Raw genomic sequence first — 10,776 nt, forward strand, 5'->3', positions numbered from 1 at the left:
GAAGCACTGTGGCCTTTCTTAAAAGGCAGGATGTGGCAGTGGTTATTTTGGGCAGAAAGTACCAGGATAGCCTTTGAAGAAGGGTCTGATATTAGTAGTATAAAACAGTTCAAAGCAGGATCTAATGTAATAGTTGGGAGTCGAACTGTTGTAAATAGAGGAGAGAGCAGGAGATGAAATAGAATCCAACAGCTGTGTTTTGCTGCATTACTTTTTCAGGAATCTCAGAGGAGATGCATTTGCAGATGAGTATTGTCTGACAGCTGCAATTTTCCAGCAGAAAAATAGAAAAATTTCTTGAAATAAAGGAGAAATGTTTTAGTTATCAGTGAGTTTTCCTGTCATTCATAACACCTAGGCAGTTCATGATGCATGAGAACATCCCCTACAAATGCAGTCATATCTGGGCATCTGATACTAGGGACACAGGCAAAAGGGTCTCTTGTATTCTTTAGTCCAAGGAGTGGCTTGTTTTTAAGGAGGTGGCTTTTGTGTGTGAGGCGTGAGGTGACTTTCTAACAGAGGTGACCGTATTCAAACTCTTCTGGGAGAAATGATGTTCACTATGTCTCATTTTCAAAATGTCCTGTACAACAACGGTTGAAAATTAGAGATTGACTTTCCTGTCATGTTTGAAGTAGGACTTTCGTTGATGCGGGTGGATTTGGAATTTGGAGTGCCTAGGATTACTTGATTATGAATGTTTGTGTCTCTTCAGTTCTAGTTTACGACAGGGCTGGTGTTTTATATTGATGCTTGTGGTAAATGCATTAGGAAGTACAGTGGAGATCTGGGAACTGACTGGCATCTCTTGCATGGCTTCAGGGATTTCTTTAAGTGTCCTCTGACAGGCACTAGAGTCTGGTATGGGCACAGTGCTAGCTACTGCACTCTTCCTCCCCTGTTGTATCCATACAAGCACCTGCATTAGCCAGTCTGTCAGCTCTGGTTTGACTGCCCAGCTGGAGCTGAAAATGATCCCAATCAGTTGGCACAGCCACAAATGCAGCTTGAGAAATAGAACCCGGGTTCTACCTTGGTTTGGTGCCTGCCTGGCTTGCTGCAAAGACTGTGAGAGGTGCTCTGCTTTGGGGCATGGGAGGGAGGATATTGTAAGGGTAGAAGGGAGGTGTTGGCAGCAGAGGGCTTCCCTGCTTTGTTCTCATGGGCTCAATGTGTTTGTCACTGATAGAACATAACCTCAAACCATCAAGGAAGAGCCCTCCGTTTGTTAACTGGTGCTCTCAGTACTGCAGTAGGTGGTGTGTTAGAGGAACCTCTGCAAACTCCGCTGTGCAGCACTGGCTGCTTTTTCTTTGCCCGTCTATCTGCCACTTTCTGAAGTGGCTGCTTCTGTTGTGAGGCCATGAAGGCAGCAAGTGCATCCCAGGTTTATGGTGGCAGAGAACAAGCGTACAGCTTCTGACTCTATCGGAGAGATTCCTAGCCTCACCTGTCACGTGTGAAGAGGCACAAGACTTCTCCCCTTCTGAAGTTTGTAAAATGGTCTCAGCAGTTCAGATGAAGGCAGTGCCTGCTGATTGTTTTCTAGTGTTCCACCGTAATACAGCGTTATGGCTGTTGACCTCAACCTTACAGGGCTTCCATGGGAGTCAGTAATTCCAGTGGGGAGTGCAAACTTAATGTTGCTGTCCCCTTCTGTAGTCTGAGAAGGATGTAAGCAGGGTGAGCTCTTCCTTCCAGGTGCTTTTTGTCACCTTAGCACCCCTGAAGCCTGCAGTGACTGTTTTCTGTGGCTAGAAAGCTTGCTTTATACGAAGACTCCTGCAGCATAGGAAGGCTTCTGAACCCAAGTGTACTGCTGCTTCTTGCTTCTGTATTGGTGGGCTTAGGGCTGTCAAGAAAGCAAGGCTGAGTTTTCTCTGGAAACTGCCGGATGACCTCTAGTAAGTGTAAGTATATTTATGATATGCTTTCTCTGCCTATGGTGACAGAGCTCCAGACTAAGTCTTACTCAGTGAATAACAGCCCATCCTTCCATGTTTTTTGGAGTGCTTTTCTAACTCTGGGCAAATGCAGCCCTACCCTTTAGAGAGTTTTCTTCCAGTCTGCCAAAAAAATCTTTTGCATACGGGTAGATGATGGTAGGTAAGTTCAGACTCCAAAGGGAGAAGATATTGCTTCTGTTCTTTGTGTACTGTTACAAAGGGGCCTTTAGTGGGCAAAATACGCACCTAGGAAAGAACATGTGTTTTCAGAGGAGAACTGAAGACCTCTGAGCAGATAAATCTGCGTTTGTTGAGGTGTTAAATTTGCCAGAGGTTAGTACAATTTGTGACATGTGGGCTCTTTCCTGCTCTTCCAGTAGAATTGCTGGCTGGGCCCTGCTTGGTCTCAGTGTACTTATCCCAGGGAATTTGTAGGCTTTCTGAATAGTTTTCTTGGGGCCACTGGAAGGGGAAGTAACTGACCTCTTGCAGATTCTGTGCTCAGTTGTGACGTAGCACAACCTTTCTGCCCGGAGACGTTGTAGTTGCCCCATCCCTAGGCCAGGTGGGATGGGGCTCTGAGCAACCTGATCTAGTTGAAGATGTCCCTGCTCATTGCAGGGGGGTTGGACTAGATGATGTTTAAAGGTCCTTTCCACAATTCCTCTTTCTTTTTCTTCGATGGTAATGGCAACCAGCCGCTGATATTCTTTCTGCAATAAATCTTTAACACACCAGAAAAAGCAAGGCACAAAAGATCATTAATATAACAATTCCCATAACTAAAGGCTGCTTCACCAGATTTTTTAACCATCCGGTGATACCCCAGTTAGCAAGCCACTCATTTAGCCCCCAATCTGTAACCGTTAGTTTCTGTATATTATGTTGCAGTTCAGCTAACTCTCTGTGTATTGATACCAAATGATCAGACAGGTTCATACAACACATTCCTTCAAAATCTTCACAACTATGTCCTTGTCCTAATAATAAAAAATCAATTCAGCATGATTTTGCAATGTAGCATGTCTAATACTACGTCAACAAGCAAGCTTTTGATTATATCTGAAGTCAAATTTAATTGCTTGGCGGTCCAGCATGCTAGCTTAGTTATATCTCCTAAAGCTTTTCCTGACGCAAGATGAGGTGTAAACAAAGCTATTACAACTCTAGCAGGAGTATCCCAAAATTGTATTTCATCTTGACAGTTACGATCTAGTTGTCATATTGCACGTTTTTGTCTTACACTGCTTGTGGTATTCGAAACTGTATGACTAAGAATTTGTTGGTAGCTAGGCACAAATATTGTTAGCTTCCCAAGATAACATGGACCTCCTAAAGCTCCTGCTGGAATACCTGGCCATGCCTAGTCTCCATAGATCAAAAACATTCCTTCTGGTAGTGCTAAAGGATGTTGTGGCCATGTTAGTGGATGTGGATGTGGATGTTAGTCCAAAGATCTCTGTTGCAATATGCAGTATCATTCTGATACCATTTTTCAGCTGAATTTACCTAAAGTGAATTATTTGGATAAGTCAACAACGGAGATTGCTGTTGGGTTTGATCAGAATTTGCCATTGCTATCCTCATGAGCTCTGTTCGTCTGAACAACACACAACTCTGGTTACTTGTCATGGAGCTGAGAAGGTCCAGTTCTTGCAGAGGTAATATAGTTACATTCAATTTTTCTATAATCAATGCTGTTTGAGTTGCCTCTGGGAGGTTAAGGTACTGAGGCCTTATGGTTGTCCATTTTCCACAAAGACCTTTCCATGTCCTATTGCAGATACTGATAATCTGGGTTTTATTGATAGTTAAGATAGTCTCGTCCTTTACCCATCCTGTAAATTGTTTAGGATCGAATGTTGGGATGCCTATGAAGCAGGTACGAAATGGATTGTCAGGTGCAGACATAGATAAGCATAAAGAATCCTGACCCGTTTGATTGGCTAAAGTTACCAATATGTTCTGTCTAGGCAGTGATTGATGCAGCTGATGCAGTTTCATTCCAGTTGTAATTCTTGGAACAAGGGCGATGATGCAGAAGGCATGGTCGAGTCTTGTTCCACTGCTGGTTTCACCCATTTTGCTGGTATCCATGTGAATCCTGACCTTGTAATAACACAAGCGTAACCTCTTCCCCACATTATTAACTGATAAGGACCTTCCCATGATTCTTCTCTGGTTTTGCTTAAAACTTTGACACGGTCTATTGTTTTGACCAAACCTGTTGATAAAGACTGTGTATGTTTTACAGTAGGTGGAATAAGATCATTACCCGCAAGACGCAAAAAATTCATTACATACTATACTTTTGCTAGCCTGTTTACTGGAGTTTCTCCCAATTCCCCCGTTTTTGTTTTTGTAAATAATTTTTGATCATGTGATGGGTTCGCTCAGTAGCCTGGTACCTCCTAAACTTTACCTGTGGAGCATCTGCAAGTACCAGCCACTAACAGTGAAATGTATGTTTTGGAATTCATGAGAGTAGTTTATGAATTTTAAGTAGAAAATATCAAATGATGAGGTCTTTGTGGCTGATATCCACATCTGTAGAGTTAGAGCTATGTCATGTGAGCAGCAATAAGTATATACGTGTATTCAGTTTCATGCTGTGTGATGTTTTATACAGTAGTCACCTCTGTCCTGGGAGAGGTAAAGCGTCTATCAGTGAAGAGTAGGATATGAGGCATATCAGGAAATACATCAAAACCTCATCTTGTTGAAGCCACTTAAATACAAGTCTAATAGACCAGAGACATTCTCAAAGATATTTTAGGTTCTTACGTCCTGCATAAACCAGATCAATGTCGCATGAAGCATCTAGCCAGGCACTTTTCTTCATATACTTGTTATGAGACTGCAGTTTTCATGTGGAATATTTGTCAGACTCCCAGGCAAGGCAAGTTCTACTTACATTGGTTTAGGACTTGATAGAAGATCCATGAAATTGTTTTTTGGAAATTGTTTCTCTTCTCTCACCTGAGTGTTTCTTCAAAAAAACTCTGTATTAAAAAAGATAAAACCTCAAAGTTTAAACTATTCAGCATCTCATTTCATTATGACATTTTCGACTAAAATAGGGAGGGAGCTTTTTCAGCCTGATACTTCGTTAGCTAAACTGCCTGAATGGTCTTCATATTTCCAAATGTGCTGTTTACCATGCTCTGAGGGATTTTACACTATAGCTAATAAAACTTTACAGGCACACTGTAACTGATCGTGAAAATAATCTTCAGACATCAAGTGCAATATAATGCATCACTTCAATAAAATAAAATTTCTGTATTTTCAGTATAATATGATTGCAAAGCTGGAAGAGTTTTTAGAAGTGTTAGCGATCAAACAGGGAAGTTTCATGAAACACTAACTTGCGAGAAATGGAGCTGCATCCCTAGATATAAAACAGGCATGCCATTTGGAAGAGAGGCAGCATCACTTGTCAATCAGACTTGTTTAAATTATGTATTGAAAAAATTCTTCCTTACACTAGCACATTTGTGGAATTTATTCTCAGTGTAGTTTGTGAAAAGTCACTGAAAAAAACAATATGACTTATTTGAGACACATAATAACTACAGTTGCTTAAAAATTAACTAATGCTATATTGAGGATGTGTTTCAGGGTGTGATGTAGGTAAGGGAAAGGCAGGAGATACAATCTGAGAGAAGCTTGGAAGAGAAGAAGACCTTGACCTGCAAAGACTGCTCTGCCTGGAGGTGCAGAGGGAAAATCTAAATGAGGGGGTTGTCCCATGGGGGCTTCCATAGATGCTTTATTGGCCAGCATGGAGGCAATGTGAGGTACTGGGAATGTCCTGCTAAACTGTGAGCTTGCTGGACTCTAAAGCGAAAGCACTAAAATTCACATAAAGCACTGAATTTCCCTGCAACCCTCCTAGGGGATTTGGGGAAAAATCTTTCTAACTCAGATGCTTGAAATTAACAGTAGTGAGGGCTGCTTAGTCCTTCCAGGATAGCTCTTGAGGATGAATTAATTTCTTGTGCCATGAGCTGTTTACTTGATTTTGAAAACTATTATGCTTCTGAGCAGTTCTTTTTAATGTTTGCCATGTTTCCCCAACCTCGAGCTTTGTTTTTAACTGGTAAAGTTGTCTCATCCTTTTGGGGTTTTTTTGGGTTTTTGGTGTTGGGTTTTTGTTTGTTTGTTTTTTTTTCAGAATAGTTTGAGGTCTTTAGGGCAGGAGAGTTGTGGATAACTAATATCTTTTTGTTTCAGTGTATGTCAACAGAGGCTGTCACTTGTAGCATGTGAGCTTTAGGTGCTGCTGGACTGAGTATGACCTGAGAAACTTTAACTTGGCTGCTCTGTGTACGTACACCTCCTGAAGGGCTTGCTAATGGTATAGCTGCAGTTTTTGTGCTGTGACAGGAGGTCACTGGTGGTCGGGGAACCTCGCAGAAGATGCTGTATTTGAGGAGCCAGTGATCTTGAACGGACCATGTCCTTAAGGCTTGAGAACAGCTCACATGTTCTTAATATAATCTCTGATATCTTTGGGAAAGGTAAACAGCATGTGGATCAGGAGGTGGTATGTAATGATGCTGACCGGGGATCGCTGCGCACTGTGGTGTTAGTGAGCCACGGGACCCTTAACCTGAGCAGGCACAGGCCTGTGCTGTCTGCACACACACACTGGATTTCACAGGCTCTGTGTGCTGCAGATTCCTGGGCTGCAGCATCAACTCAGACAGCTCATCGTAACAGAGGAGCCTGCAGGCAGGTCCCACTTGGTAGCAGGGGTTATGCCACCTGCATAGCTTTCCTTTTATCTAAAAATACAGCAAGAAGTTCTCCTGTGAACATCCTTTATGAACGGAGTTGTCTTCATGTAAGAAAATTATAAACTAGCTCAGGTGACCAAAATTGAAGAATTTTTCCTATTGACAGGGTCTGTCCGGCATGATGCTTGTGGATCAGAGGCCTGGTCAAAGCTACAGCACCCAGGGTTCCCACCATCTCAAAGGATGTGAGGTTATCTATAATAGTCTGTCCTTATAGTGTAAACTCTAGTAAATAACATTTTAAGTGATAGTTTACAGAGCCTGAGTGCCTCTCTTACTGGATTGTAGCAGACTAGCACCTCCTAGTGCAAAAAAGAGGGTATTTACCCCCTTGCTAAGTGAGCCATATCTAGTCTTTTCAATATGGAATTAGGAGTCTACAATTAGATTTCTATAGTTTTAACTTGTAGTCATACATGAAGTCTGTTTTCAGTACTCTCCACAATGTATCAAAATAGAGCAGGTTCATACTGGTTTTATAATAAGAGCTTTTATTCTGTGGAATCCAGAGTGTCTCAATTTATGAGGAGGATTAAGTTAATAATGTATCAGGAAGTCCCTTACATCTGTTGTTTATGTTGCAGAAGACCTCTGACATCCATGAACATTTTACGTGAGGCAGAGGAGAGTCTTCCTCAAAATTGATTCCAGAGTGACAAATACTAGAACAAAATCTATCATGAGATGATGTGCAATTTGGTATGCATAAGGAAACCATGACGTATGTTCAAAACTTTCCAGGCCTCTTTCTTTGTACATGAAAATATCTTATTGGTCTTAGAACACTTTTACAATTTTGCAGGTTTAGCCTTATTAGAAAAGCCTGTTGAGTACATTTTTCATGTTGTATCAATATGTACTGAGACTGAACTCTTTGAGCACTGGCTCTGTCAGTCCTCACAGACAACCAATTTTCCTTCTGGAATATGTAGGACAGGACCTTGGACTCTATTCCAGGGCTGTGCACCTAAATGCTGAGCACCTAACCTGGGTACCCAGAGCAGGCCATTTGCTTCCCCTGGTCACCCTCCCAATAGTAAATATTGTACCAAAAGAGCCATCTGCACATCAGAGGTGGGAGATCGACTGTATCCTGACCTCCCGATGATGGAAACGTTCAGCTGAGTTGCTCTTACACACGCTCCAAGGCTGTGCTTGCTTTGTGCATTTGTGGGCTTTTAAATTTTTGATTTCTGTGTGTTGAATAATCCACAGATTAACCCAGAGTAATCCCCATTGTGCTCATCGGGACATGGTGTATTAGGGTACCAAGATAATATTCTCCCCAGAGCTCTGTGGCAGGAACAGTCCTGGAGTCGGCTGTGGGGTGAACTGAAGCAAAGCCCATCCTGCAGCTGGCCTTAACACTCCTGTGTATGGCACACACATGGCTTGAACAGCTTTCAGTGAAGTATTGTAGAGGTTCGTAACAGAAATGACTGGTGTGAACGCAGTACAAAAGGAAATGTGCAGTGGGAGGAGGGGAGCTGGCCTTGTGCTTGCGGCTGTGACACATGAAGGGTGGCACCTTTCAAACATGCACGAGCTGTTGGTCTCATATCGCGTGACCTCTATGGTCCTGTCCTTAGCTGGAGGTGATTGATTATAAGTGATCAGATTTCCCTCCTTTGGGTGGCAGTGACTGGTGAGTGGCAGTCAGGAATGCTGTGCTCTCTCATCTTTAAAGCAGCCACCAAACTCTAAAGATATCCTTTGCCATCTTCGATTATAAAGTTATAAATATTGGTGATATTTTTCACAAGTTAATTGCTGCCTTAACAGTTTCTGGATGGGTTTTTTTTGACAGCACTGTCTCACGCCTTAATGATGTTCAACTTGATGGTTCACCAAGGGTTCTTCCCACTCACGATGGTGTTGTGTGGGAAGGAAAATAGAACTATTGGCCCTGTGTCCTGTGGAGAGCTCATCTGCCCAGGAGCCTGAGCTGCATCTCTTGCTACAGGGCTGGAGATGCTGATTACCTGGCTTCTGAAGCTCAGCAGCTTTCTGAGCTGGCATTTCACTGCGCTGAGCTAGGCTGGAAGACCCTTTGCTGAAGAAGAGATTTTTGTTCCTGCCAGACCTGTGTTTCAAAAAGCATCTTCCGAGTGGAAGTGCTGGCTGGCTGGTACTCTGCACTTGCACTTGTCTGAAGGAGTGTGTCAGAGTGCAGCTCTCAGCCTTTCCCAAAGCTTTCTGAAAGGATTCTTTGCTGAAGAAGCAGAAGGCAGCAGAAGCAGAATAGCTAGCCCTGGGGTGGAACCTTTCATGGCCTTTGTAAGCCCATGTGCACATTCTGAGTGTTTTTCCTTGCATCAGGGTGTTCGCTATCATTTATTTTGCGAGCTTATATGAAGGTGAGCAGGTATGCTCTGTACCTACTAGGAATTGGAGTATATTCAAGACAGATATTAAAAACTTTCTCAAGAGAAGTTACAACTCGACAAACCAGTAAGAAACCTTGCAGTGTCTTGGCATAAAACGTGACTTACAGCTCCATCTAGAGGTGATGAAGCATCAGGACACCCAAGAGTATAATGCTGTGCTGTACCAGTGCACTGCAGGTTAAGGTCTGGTTTTGACACAGAAGATCCTTAAGAGGGGAAGAACTTGGGTTACAGGAACACAGGTCACGAATGAAATACCCTGCTGCCCGGTCAGGCTGCTGGGGCTCCAGGTACGGTCAGTCTTTCCTGTGTGGAGGTTTTTGAAACCTTATGCAGTGGCATGATCAAAAGAAAACATATTTTAATAAACTGTTCTGGTTGCTGGTAGGTTGAGGAACGTTGGTGTAAACAAGGTGCTTTCATCAAAAACTGCGGAACATAAGATGTTAATATTTTTAAGGGGAGGTCCGGCCTTTTGCTGTGTGTGTAACAATCAAACTTGAAGATACAGAAAGTTTTGAAAGACTATGCTCATTCTAGAAATGTTCTCAGTTTGTTCTTATATTTTTGACTGTACTTGAAGTTAGAAATGGCTGATGTTTCTGACTCCCCCGCCTATTTGTTCTCTTCCTCCTTGACCATTGTCCATTAGTTGAATGAGCTAATATGTTGTCCGTTGCATTTTAGCCAGGTTAATGCTGCATGTGCGTTCAGCTACCATGCCTCATACTGCAAGTGGTGGCGAGGGGCCTGTCACTGGCATTACTTTGAGCTCAGTTACAGCCTGTGCACTTTCTTTCTGCTTCCCCAGCTGTCAAGCAAATAGTGTTGGTTCAAGCCCCCTTTATGGGTATGAGAAATGAAATTACATTAAATTACGTGAAAATGGCTGGAGACTTCATCTTAAGGGTGAAGGGACTACATATGGACTCCCGGTTGCTGAGTAATCATTCTGCTAGCAGTATGTACAAAATCAGCCTGGAACCAGTTTATTCCAGGAAAGGAAAGGAAAAGTCTCCTTGAAGTGACTAATCCATCAAACAACCTTCTTGAAAAACAGTGTCTCCCACAGGAGCTCTCTCTGAGCACGTAGCTCTGTGACCACCTAAGCTTCCTGTTGGGGGTCTTTGAGTACTTTGTCACAGCAGAGACCTGTATCTTTTTGTAGTGCGCTTTGATTGAATGTGAAAGATGATTTTCTCATTTGGGGAATTACTTCATTCATTTTCAGGATTATCTTGTCCCATGCATTCACAAAAGGTAAAGCTCCAGGTGGAGAAGGAGTGAAATCTTGAGAAGCTGAAGCTTCTGATTTGAAATCTCTAGTGCTCATTGGGAACAGTGGGTGGCCTTTTCTTCTGAGCCTCCCCATTTTCAGTATCTGTTGACTTGACTCTCATCTTCATTCATCCTGACTACTGAAAAAGAAAAATCTCTGGGAGAAGTTGTTAGGATTTGGCAACTGTGGCAACAGGGCCTTTGGCTGACTTGCTGGTGGAGCTGCTGACAGGAGAGTTTATGCATTAGAAAACAAAGGGAATGGTTCCCTTTGCTGTAATATCTCATAAAGATCTGTCTTGTTGAGATACATGTATTAGGTTGCTGCCAGGTGGTATGAAAATATTTGTCCATGATATA

The sequence above is a fragment of the Athene cunicularia genome (genome assembly GCF_003259725.1).
Source record: "Athene cunicularia isolate RWA chromosome 2 unlocalized genomic scaffold, athCun1 chr2_part2, whole genome shotgun sequence".
NCBI lineage: Eukaryota > Metazoa > Chordata > Aves > Strigiformes > Strigidae > Athene > Athene cunicularia.